Here is a 13,815-nt window from a genome sequence, read left to right as displayed (position 1 = left end):
ACTTGACCTTGGTGGAATTGAAGTAGCTCATCAAGTCAAGTGCTATAAACCTCAGTGTGACCTTTGTTAAAACCTGTTTTGGGTAGAGATGATTTGATCTAAGGGGTTAGATCAAATGGAACTAACACCACAAAACTTTAAACAATGATCAATTGCTTGATCTTATAAAAGATCATAACATGGTATTCTTTGCCATAACATAAGAACATTTATTAAATTGGAAATCAAGTAAGAATAAATGGAGAACCCATTCTTCACTTATCTTCTCCATGTCTTAAAACTAACCGATGTCCTTACCATGAACCTCATGGTAATTCTTGAACTCAACACCAACACAAGCTTATCATTAAACCCTAGAGATGGGAGAAGCCTATAACCATCAAATAGATAATAATCAAACTCTAAGTTATTAACACTTAAAAAGTTAAGAAACTACACTTGGGGTATAATTGAATTCACTTTAAAATTAATTACCAAATATGGTAAAACACAAGGACCTAAGTGCATAAAAGCCCCACATTATTATTTTAAGCATAACTATTTAAATATGTGGAATATCACAAAACTAAATTCATTTACATTACGAATTATAGTTCAAACTATTTGAATAAAATAAACTATGAGTACTTTGAAACTCATATGATCATGCCTTGGTGAAATCAAATATCATCATTCAAAATTGGGGTATAATCCTTATCTTTGACATTTTGATCCCAATAATGATATAAATACCACCACATATGATATAGTGACTCAACCACAAGCATAAAATCATTCACAAGATATTTAGTAACAAAAGCCACTTGGCTATCCAAAAATAAATCACATGAGAGGATAATCTCAATGCCACATAGGATGAAAATATCTACATAGCTTGAATCCTAAGCTATGCCACCTCATGCTTAAAGGATTGCTATGGATGAGAGCATGACAACCAAGCACCTTACTCATCAAATTAAAGCAATAGTCATCCACCCATGTGTCATGATATTAGAGCATGCCCAAGCCTATAAAAGGAACCCTCTACCTCATTCATCTCATCATCTTGCACCATGATGCAAGAAGACCAACACATTGAGCCACTCCATAAAATAGCTAGGATCAAGATGAAGCAGCTAGGAGGTGGAGGCATGCCACAAGATGCGGGTTTATCGGAATTCCTAAAGAACAAGCTACGGAAGATAGCAAGGTAGAAATTCTAAGGAAGACCACATATATAGATAATCACATCATCATTCCTAGAGTAGAACCTTAGATTATAATCCAAGTCCTTGTGGAGTGAGAGGGGTAATTGGTAAAACCATATCTAAATATTTCTAGTAATAACTTAGGAAGCCAAACCTTGATCATTATAAATTGTGTAGTGATCATAAACCCTAAGAACTTGAAGTAGAAGATATAAGCTCATAAGTAAAGCTTAGAGTTAAAGCCTATAATATATATGGTGAGAAACCATTCATCATTATCACCAAAGTTAACTATAAAAAGAATTATAGCTACTTTAGTTACTTTAACAATAGATTAAGAATATAAAAGAAATCTATTGGTATAAGATAAAAACCAATTCTCAAGTCCTTAGTAACTAAAGGAGAACCTCAACTATTAAGCAAGTAAACACCTTATCATGGTTAGGGGAGATTAAACCCTAGCATATGCAATATGGTGTCATCCCATCCCTACAAACTAAAATGATATCTCAACCCTAGTTTATGTATGGTGATCATAATTTAAACCCATGCCATAATTAAGATTCAAATCAATAGCCATTAGGTAAATATCATTAGAACCCTAATGGTTCATTAATTAAATCCAATGTTCAATTAAAAAACATAAGAGTCATCTAATGCTAAGTCCTATAATTAAACTATGTGTGGTGATCAACCACATATCATTGTAATTAAAGATCAAACCATGATGAGAGTAGAATTACTCTAGGCAAATCAAAGTGTTAATAGACCATAACACTAAAGCTAACCTTGAAATTGGGTTATCATCAACCCTATAAAACCATAATCAATAAGTGCTCACATGAAATAATATGCAAGTGATTAATTCTTCAAATAGAAAACAAATCTTAATATCAACCTCTAAGATACTTGGAGTATAATTATTAACTCTAACCATTCCAAAAGGGAGTAGTATTCCAAATGGAAAAGGAAATTAAAATGAATACTAAATTCTTGTCTAATTAAAATTTGCAACAAGGCTCACATATAATTATGTTTATGCAAAAACAATACAGTAATACAATGATCCTTGTAGTAAATCTCATGAAAAGCAAATTGATAAACACCTGCAAAATAGACAAGAATTCAAATTTGAATGAAAACCAGAATTCAAAAACAAGAAATAAAAACAGAAAAGAAAAAGAGAAAAACACCTTACCTGGCTTACCTGGCCAAGGAGCCCGAGTCTGCAGCCCGACAACCAAGCCCCGCAGCAACCCAGCAGTAGCCCACCCACACGGCCCAACGCCAGCCCGAATACCCTTTCGATAAAAAAAATAAAGGGTGGAGCTCGTCCTCATCCTCTCCCCCGCATGGTCGACAGCACGACGCCGTGCTCGTCTTCGTCACGGTGCTGGCGAGCTCTCCTTCACCGGCAGCGTGACGAGGCTCGCCTCGAGCCGTATAAAGGCTGCAACGAACCCTAGCCCCCGAAGTTCTTCCTCCTCTGCCTAATTTTCTTCCCAGACGAAACCCTAACCGGCCCGGCCATCGACCATCGCCGCCGATGTAGACCTCCTCGAGCCACGCCGTGGACACCGTCGTGATCGCCGTCCTCGACTTGCTCTGCCTGCACCAGGAATCGAGCCGGCGCGTCCTAAATCAACCTCGCCGAGGTCATCTTCTCCGACGGCCGGAGCCATGAATTCCGGCGACTCAGGCTCGCTCCGACCTCACCGTCAAGCCTGGAGTAAACCTGGTGAGCTACTGAGCCTCATAGCACTCACGCCTCGCTTGATTGCTCTCCGTAGTGCCGCCGCGTCGTTAGCCCGTGAGCACCGCCGCCGCACCTCGCCGCCGGGCACACTCCGGTGACCATTTGGTGGCGGCGACACCACCAGTAGGTTCCTCTCGTCGCCCTCGTTCGATTAAGCACGCCCACAGCCCCACGGGAGCACCCTATCGCCGGCGTCAACCACCACTGGCCGCCGGTGAGGCACAAGGTTGCCACATCGACGCCTGCGTGGCAGCCACCGTGGCAATGGCCCACTGGCCAGTGGCTGTGTGTATCCTGTCTCGGGTAGATTTAGTATTTTTAGTTTAAAATTCAAATTCAATAAACATCTACAACTTCAAATGAATTTAGAAAATTCAATTTAAGTCAGAAAAATATAAAAAAGATATCAAAATTCTTAGAAAAGAAAATCCTATCCAATAAAAATATAATATGAAATTTTTATTTTTAATAAAAATTTAATTGTTTTAAACTTAGGGATTTCTATTTTCGTGCCCTCCGGTCCTTAGTTGTACTCAGTTTTCCCCAGCTCCTTAGTTTTTCCTCAGTTTTCCCCAAGCCCTTGTTTGAAACCCGCAGAAGCGGCTCGGACGGCGGGATTCCCGTTTAGTTGACCGTTCGTTACGTGTGGGGCCGCGTCTTGTGGGGCCGAGTCGTGTGGGCCCGCGTCGCGTGGGGCTGGTAGAAAGGGCCCGCGTGGGACAGGACGAGAAGCGTTTGGTTGCACGTGAGCAGGAGCTGGGTTCTGTCTCTCTCGGCCCCAAATTGGCATCCCTATTAAGTGCACCTTTTTCCCCTCTTTCTCTCTCGTCCTTTTCACCAAATTAGTATAAAATCTAGAGAAGCTTGCATTTCGACTTTCTTCAATTATTTGTGCCTTTTGGCCCTCGTTGTTTGCCCAATATGGCAGCAAATCTAGTACTCCCTCTGGTTCATATGTATGTAGTTAAATCTAGAAGCAAATCTCCAGGATAATGTACGATAAATTCACGGTCATAGTAAATCAAGAAAACTAAGTACGGCCAACAAAATATAGTAGACTAGGGATAGATAATCCCTAGATAATATGGATAGATAATAGGCTGCATACACGGCAGCCAACATAGTAACGAGGTTCTTCACGAGCACCATCATACTAACATAACAACAAGGGATCCCTAGCTAACAACAAAGGGATCCCAACAACAAACTAGGAGGCGCAGCGGCGAGCAGCACACGTCCGAGGACTCCGCCTACCCCATCCGGCTCTCCCTCCACTTGTTGCTCTTGCTCCCCTTGGGAGCCTTGGGCTTGAGCGGAGGCATGCGCCCGGCGGAGATCTCCACCCGCTGGAAGCTGCGGAGGTGCATGCCGAGCGCCCTGTGCTTGGCGCGGAAGGAGTGGACGTTCACCGTCGTGCCGACCTTGGGGAAGGTGGTGCTGATGTTCTCGGCATGCGTGACGAGGCGGTTGAAGTCCGTGGCGCCGAGTCTCCCGGTGCGGAAGGGGCACCTGTACACCTCCTTGGCGAAGTAGGAGATGTCGCGGCCGACCTGCGGCCTCCGCGGCACACTGGCGAGTCTTGACGTCCTCCTCGCTCTTCGTCGCTGCCGACGTCGCTGCCGGACATCCGATCCATATCAAACAGAAACTAGTGAATGAGTTGCAACGATGACTAACGTACATGATAACAAAGTTAAGAAAAACGAGAGTCAGCCTCGGTTAGAGTGGACATGATTATATATCTACGGGGAAGGGGTAAGCGAACTAAAGCTCATGCACAACAGATTTGTACACGGCAATGGTTCGCTGAACCCTCCCTGTAAAAATTTGTGCCCAACCATTCATCATAGGCAAAGAAACAGATTCTAGATCTGAACTAGATCCGAACTTGAACACATTCGAGATTATTTGCAAAATTAAACGGTTGATATCTTTTGATTAGTGCATAAAATAACTGATTGAGATCCCATGATTACTTGCATAAATTAACCGATTGAGATCCAATATTACTTGCATAAATTAACCGAACAGCCGAACCCCCAAATCAAGAAGTGATCAAAACAAAATGGAATAAAATCGGCGCAAATATTAGCCCAATACCGATCCATCTACGAGATCCATCTACACCAGCAAAAATAGGGTTCAAAAAGGAATGGGGAACAAAAAGGAAGCAAACCGTAGTTACCTCGTTCCATGGGTCCTCCGGGGAGGTGTCGTAGGGGTTCGGGGCGGGACGTACGGCACGGGGTCGTAGGGGTCCCATCCCGCCGGGATCCGGCCGCCACCGGCGGCGGCAGCCTCCGATGCACCGGCGGCGGCGGCGGCGGCGGCGTCCGTCGAGGGACGGGGCCGAAGATGGAGGCGTCGCGCTTCGAGCCAACCTCGACGATGGGATTGGCATTCTCCTTGTCCATCTCTCCGGCGGAGGAAGAGGAAGAGGAAGAGGGAGAGGGAGAGGGTTTTTGCTTTGGAGAAGATGATGGGACGTGGGAGAGAGTTGGCGATGCGAGAGCGAGTGAGAGTGACAGAGACGGTGGGAGGAGGCGTCTATAAAGGCGAGGGGTGGTTAATGCGACCCGCGTCCTACGCGTGCACGGGTGCACGTACGCACGTCTTGGACTTACGCAACGCGACACGCGTCCACGATTGCACGTCTCGACTTCTCCACCGCGACCCGCGTCTACGCGTCAACAATTGCACGTGTCCTCGAGTCTAACCCTGGAAATTTAGATATACTCAGGTATACCCTCGAGTCTTATACTAGCATTTTTTGTGTGCTCAATTTTCCCCTCGAGTGCTAATACTGGCTAGTGCAATATACTCAGTTTTACCCTCAAGTGGCTGGTCAACGAGAGAGTCAACAAATGGGATTAACTAGTTAAATGAGTCATTTAATGTGCAAAAAAATCCTAAAAAGAGTGGCACTTACTCATGGAGTCTTTACCACAAATTGACACTTCTCAAATCATAGATAAATCATAGATAAATCAAGTTTTACCACAAATTGCCACTTCTCAAATCACCTAGTAGCTATGAAGGTGCATGGTTTTCCACAATAAGCCCTTCCCAAAACAGCTTCCCCCAAATCATACTTTGTCTAAATGAGGCCACAATTCTCACACTGATGTATATTGGTATTGCAAATAGTTTGAGGTAGGCCAAGATGGGTTTCATTGTACAAAACACGCATTTTCCATTTTTTAAATCTCATATTTGAATCCCTTAGTCTATTTACTACTCGAGTGCCCTTGGTTTCTTGATAGTACTCAGTTTTGCCCTCTCTCTTCACAAATTCTCGCAGACGTGCATCATCGCTCTGATTGGTCTAGCCCATGTCACGCGGATCGTGCCCACCGACCGTTGATCGTATGATATAGGGAACGGGCAGGATAACCCCTCTCTCTCTCTGTTGGCGGTTAATTAGCTTGCTGAAGGGCGGTTTTACTGTATTATTTTTCACGCGCTAAAAATTATAAACTGTTTTAGGCGTTATTTTTCACGCAAAAAATGATAAACCATCACCGATTTGTTGTTACCATTACTTTTCACGCAAAAAAATGATAAACCATCACCGATTTGTTGTTGCCATTACTTTTCACGCAAAAAATTGATAAACCATCAACAATTTGTTGTAGCCATTACTTTTCACGCAAAAAAAAAATGATAAACCATCACCGATTTGTTGTTGCCATTACTTTTCACGCAAAAAATGATAAACCATCAACAATTTGTTGTAGCCATTACTTTTACGCAAAAAATGATAAACCATCAACAATTTGTTGTTGCCATTACTTTTCACGCAAAAAATATGATAAACCATCACCGATTTGTTGTTGCCATTACTTTTCACGCAAAAAATGATAAACCATCAACAATTTGTTGTAGCCATTACTTTTCACGCAAAAAATGATAAACCATCAACAATTTGTTGTAGCCATTACTTTTCACGCAAAAAAATGATAAACCATCAACAATTTGTTGTAGCCATTACTTTTCACGCGAAAAAACCTAATTTGTTACAAAAGCTGGTTTCGGTGAGACCTAACCAAGTTTGGCATAGATGATGGCATACCTATAACAACAAGGAATATCTAAAAGGGAAAGTTTCAGAAAATTTAGGGTGAAAATGATGCCATACATGATGCTTGTTTTTCGAGGTTTTGACCTGAAAATCAATTGGGTATTGTAAAGGGAAATAAAAAGTTCGAAAAATGTAAAAACGAAACAATCTATCTATCTATGTATAGAAGATCAGCTGTATGAAATTTGAGGTTATTTAGAGAAGGTAGAAAAAATCACCTTGTTAGAAAAGCTGGTTTCAGCGAGACGAAACGGCATGCGCTTAAGCAAAGTGATTTTTTCGAACATCTCCAAATGACCCCAAATTTTCCATACATGATGCCATACGTGTAACAACAAGGAACCCTATCTAAAAAGTGTCAAAAAAGTTTGCCCAACCGTATAGCTCTATCAAAAAGAACCTCACCATGGCGCTAGTATAATTTTGGGATAGTTACAAACTTTCGTTACCTAACCTTCAACATGAAACTTGTTTCAAATTCATTTTGGCCTACAAGAAACAAATCCCAACTTGATTCGAGCACCACGGCCTCCAAACGATGCCGATGCCGATATCGGCATGGTCGAAACGGCTATGCTCGCCGCCACTCGCTAGGTCAACGTCGGGATGCACCCTCAATCCCGTCCCCTCATTCGATCAACGACACACCGGAGATACCGCCGAGGCCAATGCCGAACGTACATGCTGATGCCAATGCCGATCATGCATGCACGCCGGCTGTGGGCACGGCCACGCCGACCCGCTATGCTTTGGACGCCACGGACCGCCGCGAGATCTTTCCCTTCGCCACCACACTCTCCTAGCACCCACCTATACACGCCGGAAAGGAGAGACACTAGTTTTCTCTACATTGCTCGCGTTCGTGTCCGACACGGTCGGTCAAAGTTTTGAGGTGGTCGTCGATGTCGTCGACCATTTCTTCTCTTCTTTGCATGGTTAAACGCGTCTAGTTCATATCTATCTAATGCGTCCGGTCTCGCCTCATGCGGTTCTTTGTGGACGTCGATCTCATCTCGGCACCCCGCATGCCACCTCCTCCGTGCCATCGCTGTAGAGCTCCGTTTAAAAATCTAATCCTACCCGTGTATTGCCCCTTGTATCGGCGTCATGGCCGTACTTGTCATTTGATATACCGAAGCCCCACTCGTTCGCGTTTTGGTCGGGGATACGGCGATGCTTACGGTCAAACAAAGATGGATGGTCCGACGTGTCTTTGCAGGCTCTACGTGGCCCCACTAGTCGGAAGATAACGGTCAACCGTCGGGCAACCGGCCGTTACATCACGTCTGATGGTTTCAGACAAACGCTTGGGTAAAACTGAGGAAAAACTAAGGAGCTGGGGAAAACTGAGCACAACTAAGGACCCGAGGGCACGAAAATAGAAATCCCTTAAACTTAATAATTAAGCCTTTTCTTTTATTCTTATTGAATTACAATTCAATAATTAGGAAAATTCTCCAAAATTAAACAAAGCCAGTAAATAAATAAAGAAAACATTAAAACTAATTTTCTTTATTTATTAAATCCTTATTTGAAGGATTTAAACCCTAATTAAGAATTATCTTAATCCATTATTGAAAATTAATAAAATACCAAATCCAATATTATTATTTCAAAGTTATTAATAACTTCAAATTTATTAATGAAGTTATTAAATTATGAACTAAATAGTAATTATGCAACCCTAGTTCCATAAGGAAGAAAACTAGGAACTCATCATTTCATGTGACACCCAAAACCCTAATGCAATTAGGAACCTAAATCCATTACTTGATATGAACCCTAAGTTGTTCCCAAACCTAAACCCTTAGTAACATGTGATCATGTTACTTCATTAGTAATCATAGATTCATATCTAGCAACTAAATACTAGTTCAAATCCACATAAAATATGGGAACCCTATCACTACTAATTAGCATCCCATGTGTTCATCTTCATCAGAACTAAATAATCAAGTAGGGTTAACCAAGTGCAAACCCTAGCCTACACTACCAAAACCATCATCTTTAAGTAACCATCCTTAATTAGCATCACACCACTATGATGAACTCTAATAGCATTTATGCCCAATATTTATCATTACATTCCATACTCCACTTAAACCTACTAGTGTGAGATATTTACGAACCATCCTATTTAGGAGCCAATAATTCCTTACTTAGTGGATCTAGTAGCAAAACCTAGACAACCTCAACCCTAATTGATATACTTCTTATTATTTAAGAAGTATGTTCTTCAAAAGTTATTCTTTTGAAGAAAATAAGGAATCATCACCAACCCTGCTTATAAGGACCTATAAACCCTAGCCAGCTATCATTAGCAAGATAAACCAACCCTGACAACAACCTTGTATAATGAATTGCTTAGGATGCCTAGGCTTATCTTAACCTTACCAGCCCTAGATGTTGATGAATCCAACCTTATTGGGATCCATCTAATATCTACTCCATAAACTAGATGAAACCACAGACAACCATAGAATCCCACCAACTTAATTATCATAATTGTTCTTGATCAAAGAACATGTTCTTCAAAATTTATTCTTTTGAATTATATAATAAGTAATCATCAACCATGTGTTATAGGACTTAAAACTGACAACTGTTCTTTACTTATTATACAACTACTATTCCTTGGTGTGTATGATTGCTACTACTCATTTTACCACTTGTTTATGATTCTAAAACAACACAAACCTGAATAAGAACCTTGTTTGTGAATCACTCTAAAAGTGCAACACACCTGAACTAATCATTACAACTCACTAATCCTAATTCATCGGGGTTAGGTCACGCTTAGAGCGATTGCATCTCATTCTTATGCATTATTGCATCCTTGCCAATCTTTTAAACATCGTCCTTACCGGACGATGATTGCTATTTCAGAATTTGGAGTTATTGTGTATCGAAGACCTTGTCTGCATAATCTTGCAGCCAAGAAAGGCAAGTTCATCACTTGCTCATGTCATTTGAGTACTTTTATCAAATTACTTGCAAAGTACTATGGTTATCACGATTGCATAAAAACCAAAACCACTACTTTCATAACTATGAATATGACTATGTGGTGGGCAATGGAACCATGGATTGTGTTGATATGGTGGAGGTTCCATTGCAAGGGATTATATCCATCTAGGATTAAACAACAAATGTCGCCGAGTGATTCTTGTGCCGTAATACCCGTGTTAACCATAAGATCCGGAGTGGGACGGAGTAGTCAAAAGTGTTTCCACCTCTCGTTCATCAACGGATGCGCTTACCGTAGCAGTTGTGTCTTGCGGAGCAACTTGAGGGTGGGGAGCCCCTTCTAATTCCCCACGGTATAGCTGTTGCTTACCGTAGCGGTTGCTTGCTTGCGGAACAACTTGAGGGTGGGGATCCCCTTCTAATTCCCCACGGTAATGTGGTCTATGATGGGTTGCGGCTACCGGCGAAGGAGTTTGGTTAACGAGTCCCAAGCTGTTGTCGTGGTCGGGGTCCACCCTGAAATTACGGGAATAATGGGACCGACGAGGACCCAGGGTCGGGGTATGCAACAAAGGGTGGGTGTTCGAGGTAGCGGAGGAACATGATTGGCTAGACCTTATACCGGGCCTCACACCATAGGAAGTGTGGACGGGAACAATTGCCCGGTTGGCACCAAGGTTAAGATCTCTTATGGGTAAAGCAACACACCTCTGCGAGTGTAAAGAACCGTGACCTGTCACTCCCTGTTCCGGGATATGGAGCTGCGAACGCGGCCGGAAAGGAGCTCCATGAAGTTCTAGTAAACCGGTGAAGGCCGACGGACATAGTTCTTCCGAATAAAAGCAACCTTTTGAAGAAATGGTTATGAAAACTTGCATTGGTATTAGACTTTCTGGTCTAATGCTGTAGCTAGTGCATTAAACACCTCTTTCCTATAATGAACTTGTTGAGTACGCTCGTACTCATCCCACTCTTAAATCCCCTGCTTAGGAATGGAGGCATCGAAGGAGGATCTACGAGTGCAACTCAAAGGCCGAGGAGTCAACAACTACTTCAAGAGACAGGACCCCGTCAGTGGAGTCAGATACCACATCCAACAAGGAGAAAACCTAGTTTAGCCATAGAAGGGAACTAGCTTCCTAAACCTAGCTCCTATTTAGCTAGAGTCTATTCTTAGCCTCTGTAGTTAGTGAAATACTCTACAAATAGAGTTCGTGATAAGACTAGACTACGAGTCGTTCTTCTGGAGTTTATTTGCAGTTTACCTCATTGTAAAGTAGGAGGCTGTGATGATCTTATGTAACGAGTCGATGTTGTAATTCTATAGACATGCCTTGGACCCGCATATGTTTCTGTTGTACCACTCTGAGCGATATAATACCCGTGGAACTGTGTTTCATTGGTGTTATATCAGACTTGCATACTACACCATGCAGTGGTATGCCGGGTCACCACAGGTGTATGGCGCCGAAAACTCATGCTTGATGCCCTCATCATCGACAAACTCTTGCATGGTGTAATTCTCGAACTCGGTGCCATTGTCGGTCCTAATCGCCTTGATCTCGGATTCATACATACGTTGAGCTTTCTTGGCGAAGATGATGAACTCTCTATAGGTCTCGTCCTTAGACTTAAGGAGAAAGACCCAAGAGTATCTTGAGTAATCATCAACAATGACAAGTCCATACTTGCTCCCACCAAGAGTATCATAATGTGATGGCCCAAAGAGATCCAAATGAAGGAGCTCCAAAGGCCTAGATGTGGTGACGATACTCTTGATAGGATGTTTCTTCTTGAGTTTCTTTCCGGCTACACATGCACTGCAAACACGATCTTTCTCAAAAGAAATGCTGGTTAGTCCCACAATGTGTTCACCCTTTAGGAGTTGTTTAAGATTCCTCATGTTGACATGACCAAGGCGGCGATGCCACAACCAACCTTCGTCATGCTTGGCCGCCATTAGACATGTGGAGGGAGAGGAGCTCTCTTTCGAGAGGTCAACCACGTAAAGGTTGTTCTCCACATATCCAACGAGGACCAATTTGAGATTGTCACTCCTAAAGACTTTCACACAATAATTAGTAAAATATGAATTGTAACCGGCATCGGCAAGATGATATATAGAGAGCAAGTTATAGCCAAGGGATTCAACAAGCATGACCGTCTCAAGACACAAGTCCTTAGAGATTGCCACCTTGCCGTACCCAAGTACCTTTCCCTTTGAGTTGTCACCAAATGTGATGCTTGACTTCTTGTTGATGTCTTCAATGAATTGATCAAGCACACCTCTTCCTCCGGTCATATGATTGGTGCATCCACTATCAAACACCCATTTTGGACCACCGGAGGAATACCCCTACAAAATCAAGTAGAGGATTTAGGAACCCATCGATTAATGGGTTCCTTTGCAATGACAACAATATCTTTTGGTACCCAAATTGAGTACTCTCTATAAGCATAGCCATTACGAGGGCCAACGTAGTTAGCATAAACATCACCATAATAATCAACAAATAAAGCATAGTGATTGTTTGGCCCCGTGCGGTCACCACTAGTGGCTTTGCCCTTTGAGGCTTTGCCATCATTAGTGACCTTCTTGTTCTTATCTTGAGCGGGCTTCTCCTTCTTGTAGTCGTTCTTCTTGTAGGACTTGGAAGTATACCCAAGTCCAAACTTTTGATTGTTTGACCTTTGCTTACTCAAGAGGTCATCCAATCCCATCTTGTTCTTGGCGGTGGTGAACTTTGCAAGTTCCTTTGTTAACCTAACATTTTCCTCAAGAATAGATGCTTGCTCACAAGAAGATTCATTAGGATGATAGTCGAGACCATATTTAGTCACCAAGGATTCAAGATATGCATTGGTCTCAACATGTAAGGAAAGTTCCTCTTGTAAACGAACATGTTCCTCAACAAGCTTAGCATGCTCACTAGTAAAAGAAGTGGAAGAGCTAGCATGCTTTTCAACAACAATGGGATCCTTCATTGATCCAAGAGCCTTTTGGTAGGTTTCTTGGAGTAGGTCATGATTCTCTCCAAGTTTCTTGAGCTCATCCTTAACAAGCTTGTTAGCTCTTTCAAGGTGGTCAAGATCCCTAGTGAGAGAAGCATGAGCAACTTCAAGCTCCTCCTTTGAGGCATTGAGCTCTTGAGTCAATGATTGAGCCCTATCAATAGTTTCTAGGTCCTTGACTTTATCAAGTTCATAGGTTTCAATTTGTTGCTTAAGGCCTTGAGATATGCACCTTTCGGTTTTTAGCTCTTGTCTTAGGAGATTGAATCTCCGTTCTTCTTCATTCAATTGATATTCTAGTTCCTCAATGGACTCATCCTTTTCTTTGAGGGTGTCCATCAAGAAATCAAACTTGACAAGAGCTTCACCACGAAGGGTGCATCTAACATTGTAAAGTTCCTTAAGCACAATTAATTCTTCTTGATTTTCATTTTCATCATCAAGAACACTAGATAGAGAAGGTGGAGGTTCCATTACCTTGGTTTTTCTTGCCATTAGACAAGAGCCAACGATTGTAGAAGGGAGAGAGTCATCGGAGTCATCATCTTGAGTTGTTCTTGCCATGAAAGAAGAACCAACATCATTCTCCGTGGAGTAATCCTTGGAGTAGTCATATGTGAAGAGTGACCCGGGTTTGGAGAATGCCAAACCGGCCACTCCGACTTCCTTCTCCTCATCTTCCTCTTCTTCATCGGACAAGTACTCGGCTCCAACAAAGGCTCTTCCCTTGTTCTTCTTGTATCGATCGTTGATTGGATTTGGCTTCAATCTTGGCTTGATCCCTTTGATGAACTTTGGCTTGTCTACCCTTT

This window comes from Lolium rigidum, chromosome 5 (genome assembly GCF_022539505.1).
Source record: "Lolium rigidum isolate FL_2022 chromosome 5, APGP_CSIRO_Lrig_0.1, whole genome shotgun sequence".
NCBI classification, from domain to species: Eukaryota; Viridiplantae; Streptophyta; class Magnoliopsida; order Poales; family Poaceae; genus Lolium; species Lolium rigidum.
Note: the sequence above shows the minus strand (reverse complement) of the source record.